This window comes from Ovis canadensis, chromosome 7, assembly GCF_042477335.2.
Source record: "Ovis canadensis isolate MfBH-ARS-UI-01 breed Bighorn chromosome 7, ARS-UI_OviCan_v2, whole genome shotgun sequence".
NCBI lineage: Eukaryota > Metazoa > Chordata > Mammalia > Artiodactyla > Bovidae > Ovis > Ovis canadensis.
Genome location: NC_091251.1, coordinates 29,169,932 through 29,195,306, shown reverse-complemented (window position 1 = coordinate 29,195,306; position 25,375 = coordinate 29,169,932). Strand labels below are relative to the sequence as shown.

The 25,375-nt window shown below is 49.1% G+C and overlaps 1 long non-coding RNA gene across 1 annotated transcript; it reads right to left on the bottom strand.

Moving 5' to 3' along the window:
• Nucleotides 1-19,824: 19,824 nt before the first annotated feature.
• On the bottom strand, nucleotides 19,825-22,223 carry LOC138444077 (uncharacterized). The gene is made up of 3 exons (XR_011258397.1): nucleotides 22,072-22,223; nucleotides 20,569-20,663; nucleotides 19,825-20,048 (listed from the first exon to the last, which is right to left on the bottom strand). It is a non-coding gene; the product is annotated as an uncharacterized lncRNA (long non-coding RNA).
• Between the last annotated feature and the right edge of the window lie 3,152 nt (nucleotides 22,224-25,375).

Sequence of the window (25,375 nt, the reverse complement as noted above, 5' to 3'; positions counted from 1 at the left end):
TAGTGGGGGTTGGGAGTGTTGTATGGAGAAAAAGCTGCTTGAAGAATATTGGTGGGAAAACAAGTTGGTAAGGTTAGCACTTCCTATCTGTGTGTCCTGCAGACGCAGATTCAGCTAATTTCAATCTGCAGCAGGTTGAACCCACAGATGGGGGGAACCCACAGATACAGAGGCCATGGGTTTGAGAGCTGACTATAGGGCAACATTTTACGTGAGGGACTTGAGCATCCATGGGTTTTGGCATCTTCAGGGGGTGGGTCCTGGAACCTCAACTCCCCAAAGATACTGAGGGCTGACTCCAAGTGATACATTTTTGAGAACCAAATGGGTAATAGACACTAAATATAAAATATTTTTACCTTTCATCTAGCAATTTTACTTCTAGAAAGGCAGCCTACAACCATTCAAAGGCACTGAGTTACATTTGCTAAGATGTTAGTTGCAGTGATGTTTAATTTTTCATGGTTACAGAAAATACCTGAATATGATCTATGGGGAATTCATAAATTAATTCAATGGAGTAATAATAGTTATGAAAAAGAACATGGAAGATCTGCATATAACAGAGCCTGTGTAAGTAAAGGCATGTAACTGCTCACTGGGGAGAAAATGTCACAAAATGTTGCTACTTTTTTTTTTTTTTTTAAATTTTGGAGGAGAGTCTCAGGCATGAGGAATTTCATGATTTCTTTGTTGCTATGTTTGCAAAAGTTCACCATGTTTTCTTTTATATTTGTAAGTGGAAGAAAAATATGATTAATAAATCATGAACTAGAAAAGAGGGTCAGATCCATGAAGCCAGAGGGCAGGGGAAAGACATTCTGAACAGGAGGAAGAGCCTGATGAAGGCTGAAGGCTGGAGTCCACGGGGATGCCTGAGCCTAGAGACGGAGCGGAAAGGGGTGGTGTGGGGCATCTCTGATGATCTCAGCACCGCCACCCAGTGCTCAGGGGAGGGGAGAAAGGGAGGGAGGGAAGCTGACTTCACAGAATGAGGCAGGAGGGGAGGAGAAAATGCCCCACAAGGATGAGGAAGTGAGACCAGAAGGCCTGTCCCATAGAAGAAATTCCAGGCAAAGAACAGATTACCTTGGGGGTATGGAGGCATTCTGGCTGGGGTAGAGGTGCAGTGTGCAGGGGGGCAATAGAGACGAAGTAAGCTCAGGGTCAAGAGATCTTTGGGCCCACCCAGCTTTAGATAAAACGGTCATCACAGTGGGTCCTAGGAATAGACACTCATTCCCAAATCTCTGAGCATCAAGACAGGAAACTGATTTTAACACAATTCCCCTATGAGTGTCTGGTACTCTGAAGTTTGAGAACCAACAAGTTGTTGTTCAATTGCTAAGTTGTGTCCAACTCTTTGCGACCCCATGGACTTCAGCATGCTAGGCTCCCCTGTTCTTCACTATCTCCTGGAGTTTGCTCAAATTCATATCCACTGAGTTGGTGATGTTATCTAACCACCTCATCCTCTGCAATCGCCTCCTCCTTTTGCCTTCAATCTTTCCCAGCATCAAGGTCTTTTCTAATGACTTGGCTCTTGGCATCAGGTGGCCCAAGTATTGGAGCTTCAGCATCAGTTCTTCAATGAATATTCAGAGTTGATCTCCTTTAGGATTGACTGGTTTGATCTTCGTGCTCTGCAGGAGACTCTCAAGAGTCTTCTCCAGCACCACAATTCAAAAGCATCAATTCTTTGACACTCAGCCTTCTTTATGGTCCAGCTCTCACATCTGCACATGACTACTGGAAAAACCATAACTTTAACTATATGGGCCTTTGTTGGCAAAATGATATCTCTGCTTTTTAATACACTATCTAGGTTTGCCATCACTTTCCTTCCCAGGAGTGAGTGTCTTTTAATTTCATGGCTGCAATCACCGTCCTCAGTGATTTTGGAGCCCAAGAAAATAAAATCTGTCACTGTTTCCACTTTTTCCCCTTCTATTTGCCGTGAAGTGATGGGACAGGATGTCACGATGTTCGTTTTTTGAATGTTGAGTTTTAAGCCAGCTTTTTCACTCTCCTCTTTCATTCACCCTCTTTATTTTAAAATGGGGCGCCTAAATCGCAGAATCCTGAATATTCATTAGAAGGACTGATGCTGAAGCTCCTATACTTTGGCCACCTGATGCAAAGAGCCAACTCATTAGAAATTACCCTGATGCTGGAAAGATTTGAAAGCAGGAGGAGAAGGGGATGACAGAGGATGAGATGGCTGGATGGCATCCCGACTCAGTGGACATGAGTTTGAGCAAGCTCCGGGAGATGGTGAAGGACAGGGAAGCCTGGCGTGGGGCAGTCCACGGGATCGCAAAGAGTCGGACATGAGTGAGCAACTGAACAGCAACAAGACACAGAAAGGCTGAGCCGCTTGCCTAAGGTCACATGGCGAGTGCGTAGCAGGGCTAAGGAAGAAGTCATGGACCCTGTCCCCTGGAGTGTCAACAGCTCTTTATCTTGTCATCCTTCCCCTTTGAAAGAAGGCCCAGCCGGGCCATAGAGGCCATGGGACAACTTGAGACCCCTGTTGCCCAGCGCTAAGGTCCTCTGCTGACCACCTCCCTGCCATTTCTCTTGCTCCCCAGCCTCCAGATGAACACTGGGGTTGGAACTTTGAGCCCACAGAATTAGGTGCTTGTATCTCAACTATCTCAACTCACTTTTCCATAAATTAATTTCCTTATATCAATTTAGAATCTACATTGGCAGAAAAAGTAGCTGGTCAGTTCTGAGTCTTCTCAGTCATCCCAGTGTTTTCTGAGTTAGGTCAGGGTGTTCCTGGCTCTCTTTGCTCCTCCCTTCATGGTTGATGTACGTGGGGGTGAGGGTGATATAGAGTCAAAGGCCAGCCACCATCTGCTGGGCACTCTCCCCACCGGGAGGTCCCTGCCAGGTTACCAGGCTGCAGTCTCTGAGGCATAGGTGTTGCAGGCTCTGCTGGGTTGGGGAATGCCATCGATATACCTGGTCCTATCTGTTTAGACCTCACCCCCAGTAACCTACTCCTCTGCTACCATTGCCCAGCCCTCCATGGATGTTGTGTGGCTGTGGCAGGAAGAAGGCTCCAGATCCCCAAGCTTACCTGCGGGGTGGGGTCTACACTGACTAGCTCCCTCTGGTGCAGCGCGAGATAGGGTGGGCGCCCACAGAGCCCCCCCCTCACATTATCTTCTGCCCCCCACGCGTGACTGTGACTCCTCTCCTCCTGAACCTACATTGCCCCTCGAGTGGAAATCAGAAAAAGCAAGCATCTCTTCCAAAGACACCGTTTTCAGTTTTTGAAGCTTAAAAAACCAGGAACCTGTCGTTGTCACTCCCTGGCAGCTTGGTCCAGCTGTCCAGGGGAAGATGGGGCATGTGGGCAGGAGGAGGATGAGAAGAGCACCTGCGGACCAAGGCTTTGCAGGATCTGCCTTCTCTCTGCCCTCAGGATGCTCCTGACCCTGCCGGCTTCCAGCAGGAGGAGCGTCCCCTATGCTCTGCTTGCCCCATTCCCTCTCCTCTAGGGCCAAACCAAGGGCCACCTAGTCCAAGGCCTCAGCAGAGACCCTGAGGACCCCTCTTCAGAGCTCCCACAGTGCTAGGACCCTCCACAGGCGCCAGCCTGCAGCCCACTCATCTTGTTATTGTAGATTCCATGGGGTGTCTGTAGTGTGTGTGCAGCTCGGGTTTCACCTACTCCCGAGGACACAGTACTTCCTCACTGTTTCCGGGCCTAGCGGAGTGCTGTCCGCATGGCTGGGGTACCGTGGAAGCACTCAGCCAGGGTATCAGGCCAGGGTGGGCCTGGTATCACTGTGCCATTCTGGCGGAGTTAGTCCCCCTTCTGGCCAGCCTCCTAGTCTGTAAAACTAGGAAGGCAGACCCTATGTTCTGCAAGGTTCCTCCAGGGTACATAACTCATCTACACACAGCACCAGCGCTGTGACTCATCCTGAACCACCCCCCCCCCTTCCCCCACCAAGTCTCTGGCTCTGTGCTGGGCAATTGAGAATTCAATAAATATTTAGCTGATTGATGTAAGCAAAGCATAAAAGTCACTGAAAGGGATGTTAAGCTTCCAAGAAACACTGGAACCGTCCATGGTATCTCTCTCTTGTGAATTCTCTCAGAGGGCAGAAAGCATAAATAAAGTAGGCAGCCGATTTTTTTTTCTCTTTAAAGTCAAAGACCCATAAATCATGCATGTGCAAATTCACTTCATAATTAACATCTCTGGGTATATGTCTGTGAATGTTGTGCTTCAACTGAGTGTGATATTCTGTTAATTAAAGGCTTATTTTGTGGTGGGAATCAGTTTGTGGAAGCCGCTTCACACACACTAGTTTAGACTTTTTTTAATGACCCATAGGCTCTGCAAAGTGACTCAGCTGATGGCGCCGAGCCACTCACGGCTTATTAGACAGTAACGCCGCATGCACTCCAGAGCCTCCATTTTCAAGCACAGCCAGTGGCGAGTTTGTTATCAAAGTCACAAGGATCACACGCAGAGAGCCTCTGAGCAGGAAGGGAAACCCAGCAGGCCTTGGAGATGAGGGAGGCCCAGAGAGGGAAAGCGATCTGCTCAGGGCCTCCCAGCAGACTCACCGAACCCAGGCTGAGAATCCTATTTCTCACCAATCCCCTCACCTCCATCCCTTGCTCCCATGCTGTACGTGCCCACGTGCCCCCCAGGCATTTTGGGAGCTCTGGGTTCTGCTGCTGGGCTCTGCCTCTCCATGAAGGAACGCTCGGTAGGTAAGCCTGCTCGCTGCCTGGCTGAGCACCCCCTGGAAGCAAGAAAACTGGAAAGAGACAGCTGGGATGGAGTCTTAACTATTTAAAACTGTTCGTACCATGGCTGTTGCTGGGAGATTAGCGAGGAAATGTAACGGTGTGTAATTTTTCCTAAGAATTCCATTAACAGAATCAAATGGGCAGAGGCAAAAGCTGGCAGAGGGGGATGGAGAGCTTTCTGGACCTTGGCTTCCAGGCTCAGGACTTCAGCAAAGCTCTGGGGTGTAAGTGCCATCTTTCCTACCCATGCCTGTCACCCATGTGGGATAGACAAGGCAGGATAGGGGAAGAAAGAAGGGATTTTCAAATATCTATGCTGCTGCTTTCTCAATGTGAGGCCCTAAGTAAGTGGATAAACCTCTCTGAGAATCAGGTTCCTTGCCTGAACCTGTCCATGTGGTGGTGTTCTGAGGGTCAGGATGATGAGCATGGCACCTGGTGCAAAGTGGCCTGGGTTGGATACCTGTCTGGTTACCCTCCAAGTATTCCCTTGGCAGCCCCCCAGATCTGAAGCATCGACTTCTCCTCCACTTCCTAGAACGGGAGCATTCTCTCTGCATGCCAGGCCAGGGCTGGGGCTGAGAACAATGCCAGAGAGAGCAAGACATGGTCCCTATCTCTGGGCACTTGCAGGGAACTGAGGAGGCCAGATATTGACATCCTCTTTTCTCCAGCTTGACAGCAGACTTAAGATACTACAGAGTGTTTTCCCAGCCAGCATCACCCAGATCCATCTCAAAAACCCGAGGGAAAGGGATTATCAGGTCCCATTTTACAGATAAGAAAACTGAGGCTCAGACAGGTGGTGACTTCCCTGAGGCCACAGCTGGTCAGTAGCAGAGTTAAAAATAGAGCCCAGACATCCACATTGGCGGTGGTGGTGTTTAGTCACTCAGTCATGCCCTACTCTTTGCAACCGCATGAACTGCAGCCCGCCAGGCTCCTCTGTCCATGGGATTTCCCAGGCAAGAATACTGGAGTGGGCTCCCACTCCCTTTTCCAGGGGATCTTCCCCACTTAGGGATGGAACCCACGTCTCCTGCATTGGCAGGTGGATTCTTTGCCACTGAGACACCAGGGAAGCCCAGGTATCCCCAATTCTTTCCCCTACACCCCTTTCCTGCGTCAGTTTCATCCAGCTTCACGTTATTTTCTCACTTTCTGTTTGGTTTGTTTGGTTTGGTTTTGTACTATCAACTAGACGGTAAGGTCTGTGAGGGAGGATGTTTACTACTTCCCTTCTATCTTCCATGAGACTTGGCACACAGTAGGTACTCAAGTAAAACATTGAATCAAATGGACAGAGACCCTGTGAGACACCATTTCCTTAATAAATCCAGACTCTGAGTTGTCCCTTTCTCCCATCCTCCAGCCTACACACACATATACACACACAAACACACCACACACACACACACACCCCCCACACACACAGCTTGCAAAATCTAATAACCACCAGTTTAAAAACATACTAAAAACAGAAAATTTATGTAGCATGACCCAAATTGAATTATACATTACAGCACTATAATTGATTTTTTAGAAGAGAGATTAAATTTATTTTATGCCTCACTAACTAACAGCTAGATTTACCTAATTGCTTGGAGTGCAGAGTTACTATGATTCATTAAACTCCATACATGCTTGGGTACACTGTGCACTGAGTAAGGCTTCCCTGCTCGCAGCAATTAACGAGGAGAAACCCTAGGCCGCACCAGTAATTGACGAGAACAATTCAGCCTGAAGTTTGCTCTGGGTGTTTTATTAAGTTCTTTGAGCGAAAAGCGGATACTGCGCCTCCTGCTAAAGCGGTTCCAACAAATCAAAGACAACTCATGTTCTCTCTCTCTCTCAACTCTGCCACAATGGGGAGGGGAGGAAGGAAAGGAAAGGAAAGAGGGGAAAAAGCAAGATGGAAGCCTTGTCTCGATTTAATTATATCAATCATAACAGTGCTTTGAAAAATCTCACCAGCATCTGACAGCATACAGGCAAAGTCAGCCAGCCTAACAAAGAGTGAGTTTGGGTGGAATTAGGGAGCATTCAGTAATTATATACACATTATCTAAAAGGTAGCAATTTAGGAAAATGGAAAAAAATATGCTAATTTTTGAGAGCAAGAGAAAATTAGAAATCCCTGAACCATTGGTTTATTATTCTTCTTATTAACACAGGACATTTAAAGTGGCAAACATTCAAACAATAAGTGTCATTTCCTCTTTTTGGTGCCTGTCTGGATATGCTTTTCGATTCTGTGGATGCCATACACACACCCTTTCCTCCTCGTTCAAAGGCACACTCAGATTTTTCAAATTCACTACTCCCAGGACCAGTGAGGTGTATGTTTTGACTGGTCTGTCCATAAAATGGATGAAATTGCTCTGCCCACATCATAAAGTTGTAGGTTTTTGCAATTGCGGAAACAGAGAAAAAAATTCTCCCACCCACCACCCCTGAAACCAAATCTCTGTGCCCATATTTTGGACTTGGAGCAATTTGCTTTGCTTTGGGAGAGGCATTTTAAAATGTAGATTTCAGCCATGACTTTTATCTTCCAGGAATGGACAGTATCACTGGGGTATATATCCAGTGTGTATACCAGTATACCCACCCAGTGATAATGCTGCCACAATACCAGGACTTCTCTTTCTCTGGAAGCCTCCCAAGATAGGCAAGTGGCATCCCGCAGCCCTGGCTAAAGTTGATTGGGCCAGGGGTGAACACCTGACCCTGCTGGACCAATCACATTCTCTCTTGTGGGGACCTGAATCTGAACAAGAGCCACAGAGATTGGTGGCTGTTTGTGGTCGAGGCACATTGGGGGCAACATTCAGGGATGTTCTACCACCTTCCTCTTCTGAAGCCTCCAAAGCTACTGAGATCCAGAGGTTCTGCACCTCTTTCAAGTCCGTGGTGCCCCCAAGTCTTCCTTTTGTCTTGTCACCCAGAGCCATTTTCATTATTTGCACCCAGAGATCCTTACCTGATCCCCAAGGCCAAGGCAATGTAACCACACGAGGCAGAGTGGGAAGCTGGTTGACACTCCAGGTACCACTGAAACTGTATCGTCCCTGCTAGAGGATTCAGGATGTTTGGGCTGGCCCAGCACCTCATAGACCCTCTCCCCCACAATTCTGCAGACTGGATTCCCAGGAGCAGGGAGGCTCCTGCCTCCAGATCAGCAATGACATCAGCTCATAGATCCTTCTGCCTCCCAGAGCAAGTGCTGCTGAGCCCATCGCACGTTTGAAAGCCTCTGTTCTAATTGAAAACCGTCATTGGCAGACTGGAAAATGGAGCACAGAAGAGCTTAAAGTGACTTCTTAAGGTTAGAAGAGGGGCTTCCCAGATGGCTCAGTGGTGAGGGAATCTGCCTGCCAGTGCAGGAGACATAGAAGACGAGGGTTCGATCCCTGGATCTGAAAGATCCCCTGGAGGAGGAAATGGCAACCTACACCAGTATTCTTGCCTGGGAAATCCCATGGACAGAGGAGTCTGGAGGGCTACAGTCCACGGGGTCACAAAGAGTTGGACACGACTCTGAGATAAAACAACAAGGTTGTAAGAGCTGCATCCAGGCAGAGAAAAGGCTCGAGCCCTTGTCTCCGGGCACTGACACCATCTCCTGTTTTGTCTCCACTGCTTGTAATGCATTCCAAAAACCCCCATGCAGGCGCCTCTCTGGCACCATTCGCACACATCCTCCTCCTCACTCCTCTCCCCAGGATGCGTGTGACTGCCTGAGGGGAGGTCCATCTTCCTCATCTCTTGTTATTGGGAACCTTCTCAAGTGCACAGTATACCCCCCAGTGTCAGGGGCTCAGAAAATGATCTTTAAGTTCCTGTAGGGGTGATTCTCAGTAGAGGTTCTGTTGATCATGAAGGTCCTCACTGTAAAGACAGGAGTGTGGGAGGCCAGAGTCCTTTCCCCCTCTCCTCACTCAAGCCCTGAGCCCAAGCTAAAGGCAGCAAGAAGGGGCCTCAGGCTCTGCTCCCACAAGATACTGGGTCCTGCCAGGGTTTGTGCTTGGGGTGTGAGGGCCCTAGGAGGGATGGAGAAGGAAATGACAACCCACTCCTGTATTCTTACCTGGGACATCTCATGGACAGAAGGAGCCTGGAGGGCAGGTGGACCTGACTTAGCAACTAAACAACAACAATTCGCAAGGCTCAGGCCTCTGCTTCTGGGAGCTGGGACCACACAGCTCTGCCTGCAGCTCACCCATCTCTGTACCTGTGTGATATAGGCTGAGTGCCCTGTTTCAACAGAGCCTCCAGGTGGGATACCTGGAAGGGCTCAGCAGGGCTTTCCCTTGGCTTTGCGGGACAGCTTGTCCCATGCCACAACCCGGCCACTCAGCTGTCCCACGATGCCCAAACTGTAGCCACACTGGCCACAATAACAACCAGCTGGAGTAGATGGCTAGTGTAGAATCCTGGCAAAGGCCCTGCTATGGATCTTGTCTGTCCTGTGTTATGTGATCTTGGGAAAGTCATTTCATCCCTCTGAGCTGCAAGCTTGAGCACAGTGAGGATAAAAACGATCAGTTCACGGGACTTATATAAAGATGATAGACGTGTGTATTTCGAATGCCTGAATTATTAGCTATTCTTAACATTAGGAGTCTTTTTCCCCCCCACAACTTTCTCACCATGAAAATGTTCTAGAAAGTTTGTCAACACACCTGCTAATCAGCAGTGTGAACCAGCCAGTCCAGCCTCTTCAGAGGATCAGAGCTTTCTCTGCATTCCAGTCATCTATGCCACGGGGACAGGAAGCTCACCTTGCCATCACTACCCAAGTCTTATCAGGGAAACAGAGCTCTCGTTACCAAGGGCTCCTCGGGTGGAATCGGGGCTTCACTGACAGAAACCAGAGGTTTCCTTGTCTCCTCCCAGAGACCAGCAGAATTCTGAGCTTTCATGTAACTAATCCTTAGTTGGGAGTAATACCCTTCATGCCAACTTTGGAGTCTCTCCCTTCCCCAGCAGATTGAGGGGCTCTCGTCCTCCAGGGGCTGCCACACTAGCCAGAAGTTTTCTTTCATTCACTCCTATGGGTCCCTGAAGCCCTTGAGGCAAAACACAAACCAACCCTCTTGGGAAAACTGCTGGAGGTGTTTAGTTGCTATGTCATGTCCAACTCTTTGCAACCCCATGGACTATAGCCCACCAGGTTCCTCTGTCCATGGGATTTCCCAGGCAAGAATACTGCAGTGGGTTCCCATTTCCTTCTCTGGGGACCTTCCCAACCCAGGGATCGAACCTGCATCTGCTGCATTAGCACCAGGAAAAACCATGGGTAATGCAACTAATATGTAGTCGTTTGGACAGAAAGAACAGTCCAGAAGTCCCTCAGTTATTGCTTGGTATGAGTGTTAGCTGTGATTCAGACTAAAACATCAGAGGCGAGCAGATGGAAGACAGCGGGCAGATAAGATAGAGAAACGTTTCATCTGTGTAGCACTGCACAGTTCCCAGGACAACATCCACTTCTGTTTCATCCCAGAGCAACCCTGTGGGCAGGTCAGACACCTTGCCCAAGGGCACCTCAACTAGCCAGTGGCCCAGGAGTTCTGGCATTGACCTCCATGCCCTGCCTCTACAGCAATGCAGCATTCAGGTAGAGTGGGGATGAACACAGCAGGCAGAGGGGGCCTCAAAAGCCATATGATTGACTTTGAGTTTCAATAACAAATTACCGGAACATCAAGCCCTTTGTGCTACAGCACACCTGGAAAGTCACGCTGAATGGGGAGCTTTTCTATGTGAAATCAAACCACGTTCTCTGCACATCAGCACTGCCAGCACAAAGATTCGTCGATGGCACAAACAAACCTGAATCACTGGTGAATGGGGGACATTTCAAGCATAAATTCCATGCCTCCTGCTCGCAGGCGTGGCATAATTGAAAGACATTTGCTCTCAAAGAGGAGATAACTAAGACATGAAGTCACTTTTGAAGAAAAGTCTCAGGAATCTCTTTATCTTGTCGCTCGGCCCTTGGTGGAGCCACGGTCATAAAGATACTTAAATTAGCCCTATTTATATCTTTCTGAAGACAGTTTCTCCATGCAGCAGAAACTCTAGCCTAGTAGGTGACAGTCTGGTGGGGGTCTGGGGGAGGTCTTTGACAACGGCAAGGAAAGTTGGGGGCGTCTTTTGATAGGGAACCCAGGGAGGGGGTGAGGAGTAAGAAGCTATCCAAAGGGCTTTTATTGAACGTTTGCAAGCTAATGAATGCATTTAATGGGAACAGCGTTGGATGTCAATGCACTGTAATGATCATGTAAGCTGTTTGGCTAGATTTGTGAGGCTTTCCAGGAGGAAAGAGGGAAGGACCTGCCTGAGCTCTTAATCACGCTGTGTGTAGCCAAACTTCATTTAAAATTTCACCGTGTTCCCTATACTGTGCCAAGGGAGGGTGTCACATGTTTCAAGGAATCACTTGTCACCAAATCCAGAGACCCAGCCATTTTCCCCCATATTTTGAGCCTCTATTTCTGGTGGCAGGTGTTAAGACAGAACCTAATTGAATAGTATCGGTGGCAACTTTCACATCTGGCCCTACTCCAAGCATTCCCGGAACGTAGAGATGTGCCTAGTTCCACCCTGTTGATGGGAAAACTGAGGCCCAAAATGATTAGGAGACTTGCCCAAAGCAGTCATAGAGACAGAAGGTGGGACATTTAAACCTTTTTCTGTTTTTTTAATTGATGTAATATCTGATTTACAATGTTAGTTGCAGGTGTACAACATAATAACTCAATATTTTATAGATTATACTCCATTTATGGAGAAGGCAATGGCATCCCACTCCAGTACTCTTGCCTGGAAAATCCCATGGATGGAGGAGCCTGGTAGGCTGCAGTCCATGGGGTCGCTAGGAGTTGGACACAACTGAGCGACTTCACTTTCACTTTTCACTTTCATGCATTGGAGAAGGAAATGGCAACCCACTCCAGTGTTCTTGCCCGGAGAATCCCAGGGACAGTGTAGCCTGGTGGGCTGCCATTTCTGGGGTCGCACAGAGTTGGACACAATTGAAATGACTTAGCAGCAGCAGCAGCAGCATCCTCCATTTAAGGGATTCACTGGTGGTTCAGTGGTAAGGAAGAGCCTGCCCGCCCACCAATGCAGGAGATGTAGGTTCAGTCCCTGGGTTGGGAAGATACCCTGATGAAGGAAATGGCAACCCGCTCTAGTAATCTTGCCTGGGAAATCCCATGGACAGAGGCGCCTGGAGGGTTACAATCCATGGCGTCATAAACAGTCCGACAAGACGGAGCAACAACAATACTCCATTTAAAGTCATTATAAAATATTGGCTGTATTTGCTGTGCTGTGCAAGACCCTTGTCTTTGGCTCCATAGCTCATCGTTTTCACCAACAAACCCAGAGTGGATCCCTAGAGAAGAGGGAGTCAGCCGCCTTTGTCCTTCCTAAGACCACCCTCTGTCCGAGCTGTTGTTAGCTGTGCCGGCCTGGATGGCTGCTGGACAGAAACCACTGCTCTGCATACCTTCAGCAAACACCCCACAGTATGTGCCCCTGGTTTTGACCCATTCTATGTGTGGGAAAACCAAGAGCCAGAAAGGTGAAGTTAGACTTGCTGGATGACTGAGGGAAGCATTTCACACAGCTGGTCTGTGTTAACACTGGATTTGATCCGTGGCTATAGATGCTAACACCCTGCCTGTTTCCTCCCTCCATGTGGATTCTGGATGGGGAATTATCTACATTGGACAGATGGTGAAACAGAATCCTGGGAGGTGAAGAGGCCCATTGAAGGGCTGTGAGATAATGGATATTTAACTAATGTGAAGGTTTATCAGTGGATACAGTACAAATTGGACTTCCCTGGTAGCTCAGCTGGTAAAGAATCCACCTGCAGTATGGGAGACCTGGGTTCACAATCCCTGGATTAGGAAGTTCCCCTCGAGGAGGGCGTGGCAACCCACTCCAGTATCCTTGCCTTAGAGGATCCCCATGGACAGAGGAGCCTGGTGGGCTACAGTCCATGGGGTTGCAAAGAGTCGGGCACGACGACTGAGCACCTCAGCACAGAACAGTACAAATGAGCACTTGTTGGGCACGGGTATAATGGCCCGCGCGCACACACACTCACTCACTCCTCCAGGAGTTAATGCAGCCAGTTCACATAGTGCCTGCGGTGTCAGAGAAGGGGCATGCGTGTTTTGTTTTCCTTTTTTTCTTTCTCCTTCCTTTCCTCTTCTGTCTCTCAGCTGAGCTCTGAGGTAGTAAACACTTTCTTTCCAGTATTTGTGTGGTAATTTGAGCCCAAGTTGGCCTGGTGCAGCCCTACGCCAGTCTTCCAGACTGGATTCCATTCTCGCCGGACTTTCCCCCCTTGCTATGAGCTCCTGCGAACTCTTTCCATCCCACGGGTGGCTTCCTATCGAAGTCATTCCTGGCCTCTGTGGGCCAACCTGACCTCACTCTCTCAAAGGCGGCGCTCAAATTTCCACCCAGAAGAAATTCTCCAAATGGGATTTCAAATTGATTTAAAATCCAGATTCCCCACGTGGAACCAATAGCATTACCCTCTGTCTGGTTTCACTCATGAGCTAAGTGTTACTGAAGGCTTGTGCTCCAATCCCAGTCTGGTTTTATTGAGAACATTCGCCAGCTGAAGGATTTCAAAGGAAAGCCAGTTATATCCTGGGACCCCTTGAACGTGTGGCTTGGCGCCCTCCCTCCAGCCGGCACTCAGAGCAAGGCCCCATGAGGTGGGGGATGGGCAGTGGGAAGGAGAGGGAGAAAGACCACCACATCCCCTCCTCCTCTGAGGACTGAAGCCGGATGATCTCCACGAGGTGTCGGTTCTCTGACTAGAGGTCAAGGGGCCCAGCACCAGGGCTTGTGGCCCTCGGCCTGTGCACAGGGCGCCAGACACATCACCCGGCACTGGGCAGGGCAGGTCTGTCTCCACAAGGAGCCTGTCCCGCAGCCTTTGGCAGAGTTGGTGATAGGGACAAAGAAGACCAACCTCGTCTCTTTCTGAATAGAAGCATCTACTCCAAGAGTAAAAGCCAATAGGCCTTCCCTGTCATGAGAAAAGTTTTTTAAAAATCATATATATTTATATATAAACACACACACCCCAGGAAATTAAGCCAGATGCTGAGGTCTAAGCGGAGCAGCATTCTCGGCCCTCTAAAACACGTGCTTAGTTTTGTTGTTGTTTAGTTGCTAAGTCATGTCTGACCCCTTTGCAACCCCATGGATTGTAACCCACCAGGTTCTTCTTTCCATGGGATTTTCCAGGCAAGAATACTGGAGTGGGTTTCCATTTCCTTCTCGACCCAGGGATTGCACTCGACCCCTTCTCAGTCCCTGGATCTTCCCGACCCAGGGACTGAACTCGCATTTCCTGCATTGGCGGGTGGATTCTCTACCACTGAGCCACCTGGGGAGCCACGCTTGTTTAGTGGATGGAAAATAAAGGAGCATTGACAGAGACACCCAAGACAACACTTAACAGGTTCACTGTGATTGCAACAAAGCACGGAGATTTCTGGGCAAGAAAGCAAGGGTTGACAGACACGAAGGACATGGTTTCAGAGCTGCCTGAGAGTCCCTCCATCTGAGGGTGCTCTTCCCAGGGCCTGTGGAGAAATGGGGGCCTCAACTCCACTTCTCTACTCCCCATCCACCACCCTCTACAAAATTCTAGGAAATGAAGAATAATTTCCTGCCGACAGCTAAGAGGCCCTGTGCTGTCCGGTCCCACCTCCCAGAGTTGGTCCTCAGCCCTCAACATCTCCCCAGCCCTGCCTCTCCCTGCAGCATCGCTCCAGGCCCCCATTATCCTGCACTAGAAGGATGGCTTCTGATGGCTTCTGTCCCACCTGTCTACTCCCAGCTCAGCACACGATGCCTGAAACACCCCCAGGGTGGTGAAGGCATGTTAGGGTGTAGACTCTAGAAGGCAGGGCCAAAGTTCATATTTTTATTATTCTTGATGCCAAGGTCTGAGTTTGTTTAGACCATCAGTCATAGCCTGAGGAACTCTGTCGGTGGTGTGCCTGAGTTATGCAGACACTTCCAAAGTTCCACTCTCTGACAACCTGCATCGTTACCCTCTGATACTACAATCCCCGTTTGAGCGATGAGGGAACGAAGACCTGGAGAGTCAAGACTTGCTCCCAAGTGTTAGACAAGGAAGTGGCAGATCTGGGTCTCAAACCCGGGCTGCTAGCGAGCATCAGTCTTTTCCCCATCAGTAGCCTCCAGCCCGTCCAAGCACATACACCCTGGGTGAATTCAGATAGAATGCTCCATATCCCCCTCTCCCTCCATGACCCACTCTTGAGGAACGGGCACTCAGCCCAAGGAAAAAAGCTGGGGACAGTTATGAGCAGGTCTCTGGGATGGAGAGCCAGCACCTAATAAACCTCCTCCTGGCCCGACACTTGGGTGGAGCAGCTGGTCGCGGAGGCCAGGCCTGCCTCCCTCTCGGTCCCTTGCCGAGCTCTGGATACCTCTAGGCTTTTGTTGATGTCTAAAATTATTTCCAGAAGGAACTGTCTAAAGACTCCTAAAAGGGCAATAAAACCCTCTGACTTTTACATTTCCACAGGCTCAGGTGGGCTTTTGCGGGGTTCCTAGCATCCCAGCCACAGTCCAAGTCACAGAAAGCCAAGTGGTTCTCACCCTGGAAGGCCTGGCTTGATAGGGAGGTGGCCCATGTCCCAGCACATAGGTTCCTCCTCACTGGCCTGCCAGGCTGTCTGGGGCCTGATGGCAGAGGAGACCACGGGTTTTGGAGACATCCTCTGCATAGATACAGGCAAAGCATCCACCTTGTGCCAAGAATGGTGACTGGAGATGCAGTGAAGGGAACGACGTTGAAATCCAGTGGGCAGTGGGGATGGGCAACAAGTTACCAGGCCATTCTAATTCAACAGGGATATAGGCAATGCTGCAGAAACAGGAGGGGGAGCTGTCAGTCTGGGTGTCCTGGAAGGCTTCATGGAGGAGGTGATGTCTGAGTGGAGAGGACCAGAGAGTTGAATGCAAATACCTGGAGACCTGTCTCAACAGTAGCTCCTACCTCCCAGGTTGGTTGCATGACCTTAGCCCAGTAACTTAGCCTCAGGGTGGCTCGACTTCTCATCTGTAAAGTGGGACTAATAAGAGGACATATTTCATAGAGTTGTTGTGTGGACTGGGTTCTAGAATGCTTATGTCCTCCCCAAATTCATGTGTTGAAGCCCTAACCCCCGTTGTGATGGTATCTGGAGATGGGACCTTTAGGGAAGAATTGTTCAGGTGCGATCTGGAGGGTAAAGCCCCTGTGATGGGATTAGTGCTCTTACAAGAAGACACATAGAGAACCCTCTTTCCTTCTCTCTTCCTGCCATGTGAGGGAAGACACAGCAAGAAGGCATTCCCCCACCCAGGAAGATAGTTCTCACCAGGAACTGAATCAACTGGCATGTTAGTCTTAGATTTCCATCCTCCAGAACTGAGCGAAACTCCTCTGCTGGTTAGGACACAGAGTCCACGGTGTTTTGTTATAGCAACCAGAGCAGACCATGTAAAAAACTGCATGTAAAAAAGAAAGTGTTTAGACTATGCCTGGAAGCATAGGTGCGTTCAGCTTCCTGGGTGGCTCAGCGGTATAGAATCCACCAGCCAATGCAGGAGGCATTTGATCCAACAGGTGGGAAGGTCCCCTGGAGAAGGAAATGGCAACTCCATTTCCTCCAGTATTCTTGCCTGCAAAATCCCACAGGCAGAGGAGCTTGGCGAGCTATAGTCCATAGAGTGGCAAAGTCGGGTATAACTTAGAGACTAAACAACAACAATAGGTATGTTAACATAATAAAGGGGCAGAAATCATTGGGAAAGAGCTTCTGGCGTGGAGGCTGTGATCAGGCTGGCTGGATCCAAACCTAGCACAGCAGCTGAGTTGTGAGTCCAGTGAAAATCTTAACCTCTCTGCGTCTGTTTGCTTACCTGTCAGGGCCAGGGAAGTGTGTGTGAAGATATTTCTGTTTCCAGAACAGGTAAGCGATAATATTCAGCTGCTGTATACAACAATGTAGCCTATGAAAGTGTGTGAAAGGGTTAGCCTCTCAGTCGTGCCTGTCTCTTTGCAACCCCATGGACTGTAGCCAGCCAAGCTCCTCTGCCCATGGAATTCTCCAGGCATGAATACTAGAGTGGGTTGCCATTCATTTCCTTCATTCCCTGGCAATGCAGCCAGGCTTATGGCTAAAACATTGAAATATTTCCATACCAACTCATCTCCCTGAGGGCCTCCCAGGACCCTCCCAGACGTTCCCTACAATCTTGCAACTGATAAGTTCATAACCAGCACCAGCAGCCTGCTCTTCTAAGTTAGTTCATCATTAAACTAAAAAGGGTTTCCAAAATGCTTTGATAGGTGACATCATCGTTATTGGAGTAAAACCTGCTTTTACTCATCCATCCATTCATTCAATAAATATTTATTGACTGTCTCTAAATGTTGTGCCTGTCAGGACCTGGGGATCTAAAGAGAAATAAGGCCTGGTCTGTGCCCTCAGGAGACCTACAGTGTAGCAGGGAAAAAATCAGAGTCAAGAGGCTGTGTAAGGGGATGCCCAGGGCCCTGGGGGCTCTAACAGACGCCCTGTGGGGAACATCTGGGAGGGTCCTGGGAGGCCCTCAGGGAGATGAGGAACTTTCCGAGCTGGTATGGAAATATTTCTAACAAGGTGCTTGAGACCAAGGACAAGCCTGGCCCCTGCATTAAGGTGTGACACTTTTTGGTCCAGCAGTGGTTTTTCTACGTGATACCCACCTTCTCCATATAGGCTTGCCAGATTTAGCAAATAAAAATTAAGGGCACTCTGTGAAATAATTTCAGATAAATAATGAAATTATGTTTTTGGTGTTATAAGCATATCTCAAAATATTGTGTGGGACATATACTGAAAAATGGTCTTAGGTGCTTATCTGAACTCTATATTTAAGTGAGCATGCCATAATTTGTTGGGTTGACTAAAAAGTTGTTTCTTTTCCCCCCATTATGTCTTATGAAAAAATCCCAACTAACTTATTAGCCAACCCAATATCTGGCAATCCCATTCCTAGGTCAAGTTATTATAACCAGTGCCCCACTAAATGTCAAATGGGACCCTGACACTCACGTCTGAAAGGCCATCTCAGACACAGCTCGATTTCCTAGAGAAAATAAGAAAAGGACAGAACAAGGACATGAAAGTGGAGGGGCCCAAAGGGAGGTGGGCAGAAAATAGGGGTGCCCCAGGAAAAGGGGAGGAAGAGAACGATGGGCTGCAGGACAGGGGAGCTTCCCCGCCTCTGCAGCTGCCCCTCCCTCCCCGGCGCCGCCCCTCCTCCGCCCCAGGGATGTGGATGTGCTTGGAGGGAGGCGCAGCCGTCTTGGGAACCTGAGTATGCTCTCTGAAATGTCAGCAGAAATAAACCTGGCTAATCCTCCACGATGGCCCGTCACATTAATATCCCTGAAATTCCAAGCGGATTAAAATAACCACAAGCATGACACCATTTGGAAGGCCGGGGATTTACTTGGAAGCGGTGCCCCACTGGCCAGCATTCCTCTAATTGCTGCTTCATATAAATAGAGCGTTCTTTAATATCGCCACCAGCCCCGGCTGACAGATTTAGAAGGGAGCTGTCGAAGTCATCAGAGCCCAGGCCACGGTAAACCGAGGCTCCGTTTGGGCTGTAAATGGGATTCTTGCTGGCCGATCAATCTTACCAAAGCCGCCAGCGTTGCCTGTTGATCTGTGAGGTCCTGAGAGGCTACAGCTTCCCAGAAATGTGCTTGCATCTGTCAGAATTATAAGCAGCTGGCAGCTGACACAAAGGTCAAATTTGCTGCTAGTGTGGAAATAGAAGCTCCCCAGTACACGAAATGCTACTTAGCAGTAGATCAATTGCAGGCGGGTCATTAAGGGAGGAGAGTGTGCGTGTGTGTATATGTTACAACCTCGGTTGCCCAGGACCCACTTCATCTGTAGGTCCACGCTGGGCACAAAAGCAGGTGCTCAGATGAATAAAATTAAATAACAATTAGTTCACAGCAAGATTTTTAGCATCATCATCAGGGAGTTTTCACTCTGTCATCTGACAAGTAGCTGAGCGCTTCCGCTGACTTAGGCGTTGTTCTCAGCACACTGTAGAGACGTGGCTAGGACCTCTCTTATTAAGGGGCTGTGTGGCCTTGGATGTCTTATTTCTTGGCTTTGCTGAGTCTCCAGTTTGCTATCTTTAAAATGGGTATGAGAGATTTTCCTGCTGGTCCAGTGCTTAAAATTCTGGGCTTCCAATGCAGGGATGCAGAGGCCAAGGGTTCAATCCCTGGTCAAGGAACTAAGATCCCACATTGTTCGTGGTCTGGCCAAAAAAAAAAAAAACTAAAATGGGAGGATAATTTCTACTTTGGAGAGTGTTGAGTAGAACTGATAAAATTAGGTCCCTAAAGAGCTGGCACAGGTCATGCCCAAGTGTGTTAACAGTAACTCATGTCAAATGGTTACCTAGGAAAATGGCAGAGGAGGCAAGGGAGCCAGGAAAAGACAGGCCAAGATGCAGACTTAGTTACACCCTGAGAAGCGACTCAAGATCTAGATCCCAATGTCCCAAGCCATGGGAACTCAGGCTCTGTCCAGGAGAAAGATCTAATTTGGGGGAGGGTTTCACTGCAAAGGCCATTTCCAGGGCCCATGAATACTTGACCTTCCATTTGACCCAAACACATCCCTAGTCAAGAGTGGGCCCCAGGACTTCCCTGGTGGTCCAGTGGTTAAGAATCTGCCTGCCAATGGAGGAGACACAAGTTTGATCCCTGGTCCAGGAAGATTCCACCTACCGCAGAGCCGCTAAGCCCGTGCACCACATCTGCTGAGCCCTAGTGCGGCAGCTACTCAAGCCTGCACACGCTAGAGCTTGTGCTCTGCAAAAGGAGAAGCCGCTTCCCTTGCAGGACATAGAGAGTAGCCCCAGCTCACTGCAGCTAGAGAAAGCCAGCACACAGCAAAAATATAAGTTAAAAATGTTTAATAAAGTGCGCCCAGGGAGGTGGGACTGGCCCTACCCAAGGAGAGGGCTGGTGAGATGCAGACCCCAGTGCCTCCTGCAGCCACAGACTCAGGGCCAGGGCAGAGCCTGAGGGAGTCCATGCGCTCTTGGTCTTCTGGACTTCATTCTGGTCTGTCACGTCAACCAAAAGGCTTCTTAGATTTCCAACAAATCTGGAGTCTTAGCCCCTGTAGGGAATTGGGTCTGGGGTAAGCCAAGCTGTTCTTGGATGTGTTGACTCATAACACTGTATCAGACACCTAGGCAGGAATGAGCTTTTGGCCTTGTAACCAAATTCCACCGAAATCCCACCCCAATTCCAGTTCACTGAAAATCTGCCTAAACGAGGTGACTTCTGTAAGAGCCAGGGATTTATTCCACTCCAGCTGTTGGCACATCCCTCCCGGTGATGATTCCTGTGTCTGCACTGCACACCACGAGCTGAGAAGTCCTCTTGCGTCCTGTGGCCCTTTCAAGTCTCACTCACATCAGCCTTTGGCAGCTGGTCCGAATGTAAAGACCTTGAGCTTTGCATCCCTCAGACTCAGGATTGCACCCTTGTCTGCTCATCTCAACAGTCCATCAGTTCATCACCTTTCATACCTTTTAACATCTCTGACATTAGAGTGGTCTTAGGATCTGCAACCCCTTGCAGTTATAATTGTCAGCTCTTTTTCTTTCTTTCTATAAAATCATGATGTGTCTTACCGTCATTGAAGTCCTAGATTCGATGAATTAAGTGTCTGGCCTTTGGCAAGTCCTTTCTCTGTACATCTACTTTCAGCATCTGTAAACTGGCAGGGCTGTTAAGAAGATGAAACAAGAGGCTCAAGGAAAGACACCAGTCCGTGGCAGTCACAGGGAGCCTGAGAGCTGGACTGCTGTGAGCAGCAAAGCAACTTTTACAGATGAGGAAACCGAGCCCCAAGGGGAGGCCCAGTCACACACAGATATTTGGGGTTTTCACAGTACAGTTGACCCTTGAACAACATGGGTTTCAACAGCACTGCTCCACTTAGACTCAAATTTTTTTTCAATAAATGCTTAGTTGTTCCTCCCTATCCTGGGGTGCAAAACTGTATTCAGAGGGCAAATTATGAGGACCTTGAGCATCTGAGGATTTTGGTGCCCTCAGGGATCCTGGAGCCAACCCCCAACAAATACCAAAGGATGAGTGAACTCTCATCAGCATCATCTCACCAGTGTTTACTCCACCAGGAAGAAGAGTGACTCATGGAGTGTTCAGCCCAGGAGGCTGAGCTAAATGAGGGACCTGGTCTGCTCCTGGACACTCAGCTGTGGATGGGCTGCGGGTGGGACTCCCCAGCAGAGTCACCAGGGTCAGCCCTATTTTATATATAAAAAAAAAATAAGTGCCAGTGTGTCATCCATCATTTTAATTTCAATCCAGAGTATGGGTAAGGAAAATCCAGCATCACAGAGTGTGTGGTAATAATTCAAAAAAAGAGATGCTTAAAACATTTATTTGTTAAAATAGTGCGGATTAGTTTTAACTGTATTATGTTAGAATTAATTTCATAGACCACAAATTCAAATGGGAAATGAAAGCTTAATTCCCCATTGACCTCCCCATTCTACTTTTGGCAGAATCTCCATTTTAGTTGCCTCAGGGGCCCCCTCTCATTTTCTGGATGTGGCACCTGACTGGGGTCAGGAAACAGGTATCAGACCAGCCAGGGAGCACGCTCTGTGGTCGCTTGTCCACGTCAGCCTCCGCTGAGCGGGGCACTGGCCCCTCGCGGACACCCACGTGGGCTGGTGAGGAGTCCTCGTTTCTGCCACTCTGCTGCTGTTGGTCCATGCTCCTGATGTCACATCTCCACTTCTCCAAGCATGAGGCCCTCGGGGGCATCAGCAAACGTATCCTGCCCCATCCCAATGAGATGCAAGCTTGTGACGTAGCCTGGGCCCTCAGGCTGGTCCCTTGCTGAATGCTGATGCTTTTCTACGAAGCTTCCAGTCCCCCAACTTGTCTCAGGGAGTGGGATGCCTGTTCCCCTCTATTCTCAGAGCCCCCAAACTATTGAGTATCCTATTTCCCCCTCAACTCCAGGGTCTGGGGACATGAAGTGTCTGGCAGGACCGTTCCCAGCCAGAATTCCATGTCAGCATCCAAGTCTTTCTTTCCGAAACCCCCTTCTGGGTAAGGGCGGCGGGGGTGGGGGCGGTGGGGGGGAAAGGTTAACTTACCACACCTTCGTCCTCCCGAGTCATGCACACTTAGGGTTTAGATACTCCAAAGGAAAGACTTTGAGACCGCCCCCCCACAAAACTATTTTCTCTGCCATGAAATTCAAAATCTCTGTGATTGCTTGTTCTTCTGTTTCTGCTGTGACGACTGTATCATGAGGTTGGGAGTAAAGACCAGGGAGAGGGCAGGAGACAAACGAGGAGGAACAGTCGGGTGAATGTTTAAGTGATTTCAAAATTTTACCCTACCATGGTAGGTAGAAGCTCGCCAAGGTCCATGTTGTTCGATAAATCCAGATTTGAAATATTTACAGGACACATGACTGAATCATGTGAACTGGAAACTAGGAGATGGGGCGTGCAACCTCGCTCTGCCCTGAGCCAAACGACTGGGCTGCTTTCCTCTGCCAGTCATGGGGAAAGACAGGCTCCAGGCTTCAGCTACAGAAGCCAAGCCAGCCAGACACGTGTTCTCCCAGACCTTACGGCTGAGGAGGGGCACACGGCCTGTGCTGAGTCAACTGGCTGCTCCGACCAAGGGTGACACAAAGAGCTGTGGGTCAGTTTCTAACGCATCCTGCCTCTAGCTGAAGCTGCCTAATCCAACTTCGGGTCATATATGGCCATGGGCTCAGCAACCCACTTGCCTTGGGCACCTTCCTATTTTGTGAACTTGGTTCTCCAAGCTTCCAGTGGATGGGCAGTCTCCCTAAGGGTACACCCATCGAATCTGCTCCTCCCGGCTTATCCAGCATCAGCATCAATGGTGTACAGCTGAGAACTCTGGTGACAAGGAGTAACTCAGCTCCTTCCTATGGACCTCAGTGGCTGTCTCTATAATGTGAGGTATCTAAATCAGGGGAAATCCAAGGTCTTTACCGTCTATCCTATGATTTTAATGCTCTGGGGCTTAATGACCCCACTTACCTGGCTGGTCCACACATCCGTGCCCCAAACTCCACCATGCTCTAGATGGCCCCTGTCCACATTTCAGGGAGTAGTCACCTTCTGCACAGTTGGCCTTACACCTCATTCCATCCAGCCTGTGGGTGATGCCCACCCCCTCAAATGAGTCCTGGAATCCTTCAATCAACCAGGTTCCTTCATTGAAAGACCTCTCAGAGCCTTTAATACACTGGTGTACATTGTGATTCTCCAACACAGGACTAGAGTGCTCATAAATTAGCTCCCAAAGGAAGACTGCTGCAAACATGTTTCCTTGATGCCCATTTCAAGAACTAGATGACAAGGGAACCCACATTGAGAAAACTCAATGCCAGGTGTCACTTAAGGAAAGACTATAATACTGCACAATTTCCAAAACTCCCCCTCTCTCTCTCACACACACACACAGGAATTCCCTGGCTCGGCCTGACTCCATCTAAACTTCTTTCTTACTGCCATCGCTCTGCTTCCTGGATGCACAGACATAAGCAGCAGTGAGTGCCTGCAGTTGGAGTTCTGTGCCTGAGGCAACAGCCAGGGGTGACTCAAGGTTTGGGGTTTCCATGCTCCATGGCTCGCTTGCCCTCTGTGCCACTCAGGATGCAGCAAGTGCAAAAACACGTGTGCTTTCTTGAGCTCTGGGTGCTCAGCTAGGCTGTGGGCAGTGTGCTGCCACCCACCTTGCCCAAACCCTCATGTGGGAGACCAGGTAGGTCTGGTGTGGCTACTGAGCCTTGCAGATGGTCCTGGCTTGGCCCCCAAGGCTCCTAGGGGCCTCCCTGACTTCCACCCCAAGGCCAGAGACAGCCTCACACATACCACACCTCCCTCCAAGCCTGCGACAGAACTGCCATTCAAGACTGGTTCAAAACCACTTGAAGTCATTTCTATTTTCAACTTGAGCCTTCTCTGGAGAGAACAGCTGCTTTAAGTTTGCTTCTCACTGTGTGAAGAAGGATGCCCTCATCCAACTTTAAGGGGAACTCCTGAAAGGTCTGCTACGGGGCTGGGTGGGAGGCCTGCCTCCACCACCCAGCCCTCCAGGAGTGCCTGACAGTGACCCATGGCTTCCGCAGGGCCTGAGAACTGACCCCTTCAGCCTCTTGCCTTCCCAAACTGAAGTATTTAATATAGTATTTCCTGGAGGTTTTCTTTGTCTGTTTGTTCTTTATTCACAAAACGTACTTGCTACAAAAAAGTAGGAAAACGAAATAAAATATATGAAGAGATAAATAAGAATAACTCATGATCTTGCCACCCAAAGATAGTACTGTCAACATTTGGGAACGTATCCAGGTGGCACAGTAGGAAAGAACCCATCTGCCAAGGCAGGAGACACAGGAGATGCAGGTTTGATCCCTGGGTCGGGAAGATCCCCTGGAGAAGGAAATGGCAACCCACTCCAGCATTCTTGCCTGGAGAATCCCATGGACAGAGGGCTACTGTCCCTAGGGTCGCAAAGAGTTGGACACGACTGAGTGAGCAGTCACACATATCTCCTTATATTTGGTCTTTTCTTTGCTAATCCTGTGGTCACACTTGTGTAAATGAGGACTCATTCTACCTTAAGTGACAGATAATCTCATTCAAGTGGTTTAAAACATAAAAGAATTCATTGGTTCTCATTGATAAAGAACTGAGAGCAGATCTGCTGCTGCTGCTGCTGCTGCTGCTAAGTCACTTCAGTCGTGTCCGACTCTCTGCGACCCCATAGACGGCAGCCCACCAGGCTCCCCCATCCCTGGGATTCTCCAGGCAAGAACACTGGAGTGGGTTGCCATTTCCTTCTCCAATGCATGAAGGTGAAAAGAGAAAGTGAAGTCGCTCAGTCATGTCTGACTCTTAGCAACCCCATGGACTGCAACCTACCAGGCTCCTCCGCCCATGGGCTTTTCCAGGCAAGAGTACTGGAGTAGGGTGCCATTGCCTTCTCCAGAGAGCAGATCTAGCTTCAGGCAAAGCTGGATCAAGAGCTCCTCACTGCTCTCAGGATTACGGCCCCTCTCTAGTCCTCAGCTTCATTCTCAGGCTGCAGGATGCCATCCAGGGCTTAGCTCACAAGCCTTCAGGTTCGAGTCTAGAAGGGAAACCTGAGCATCCTTTCCAGGAGTTTGCACAAAAGTCCTGGTCCTCATTTTGATTGTGCCACCCTCTGGTCAATGCCCACGCCCAAGTCAGTTACTGTGATGGTGGAATGTGAAGTACCAATTAGCTGAGGTGGAGGTCAGGGACTCTGCCTCCAGAGGCCTAGCAGGAGATCTGGACTAAGACAGGATTAGTGCCAAGTGAAAACTCAGCTGTTGGAAGATGAAGAAATCAATGAAGGGAGGTGGGGTCTTAAGCGGCAAGTGTGCCCTGA